At 42.1% G+C, this 931-nt stretch overlaps 1 protein-coding gene across 1 annotated transcript in view; it reads left to right on the forward strand.

Annotated features, from left to right (window-relative positions):
• LOC119594438 (G protein pathway suppressor 2-like) overlaps positions 1-931 on the forward strand; it is a gene marked incomplete at its 3' end in the record, with an annotated part of 24,009 nt that overhangs the window by 17,340 nt on the left and 5,738 nt on the right.

Genomic DNA, 931 nt, shown 5'->3' on the forward strand with positions numbered 1-931 from the left:
TTTATATATATTCATTATTGGCAATTACTAAAAACTTACTCTTTTGACTTGCTTTGCTGTCTCTGAATTTCCTTTATCTTTTTCAAGCAGTAGGAAAATTTCTTTTATATTCTGAACCAAAACTGTCAGGTTTTCATAGCCCAAGCTTTTTATGGAACATACAGTTGATTGTAACTCGGGGCATTACAATCCTAGTAGCGCTTAGCATATTCGGCGAGATTCTTGTCAGAGTTTTTCGGCGGCACGAAGTTGTCCTCTGATTGGGAGTCAGATAGCTCAGACTCATCCTCTGAGTTGCTGTCCTTCTAGTCGGAATCGACACCAAGGGGGATGTGAGGATCTGTGAAAGAATAGAAAAAAACATGAATTTTCTGTAAAAATAGTAAAACTACAACATAATTCAGTATGCAAAAGAAGTCAGGTGGTCCAATTTACAAATCAGGTGAAGGGAGAAAACTCACCAAAATTATCCTGTCCTGCAATGCTTTGTAGACAGCATGTATTCCTTATCTAACTCCACACATTCCTCATCAGAGGAATGGTGGAGGAGAGGATCAGGTGCATTCTTCAAATGAGGAAGACCCCTGGAAGACCCCTGGAAGGCCTTGGGTCATCCACCACCACCTCTTCCTCGAAGCTGAGGGAGCGGATGGCAGGGGAAGACCGAGGCCTACAAGAGCAGACAATGGAAAGCTGGAGAGCCATGATCGAAATCAGAGGTCAAACTGGCGAGTGACTACCTTGACCTGTGCTGGACATTTTATAGTTTATTTCATAGGCATCACCCCGAAAGGGCCTGGAAAATCATGTGATATCGTCACATAACAGGCATGAAGAACACATGATATTGTCACATGAAATGGTGTGAAATTCACGTGATATCAAGTGAAATGGCGCGAAAATCACATATGTGACATGACGCAAAAATCAC

Source organism: Penaeus monodon, chromosome 33 (assembly GCF_015228065.2).
Source record: "Penaeus monodon isolate SGIC_2016 chromosome 33, NSTDA_Pmon_1, whole genome shotgun sequence".
NCBI lineage: Eukaryota > Metazoa > Arthropoda > Malacostraca > Decapoda > Penaeidae > Penaeus > Penaeus monodon.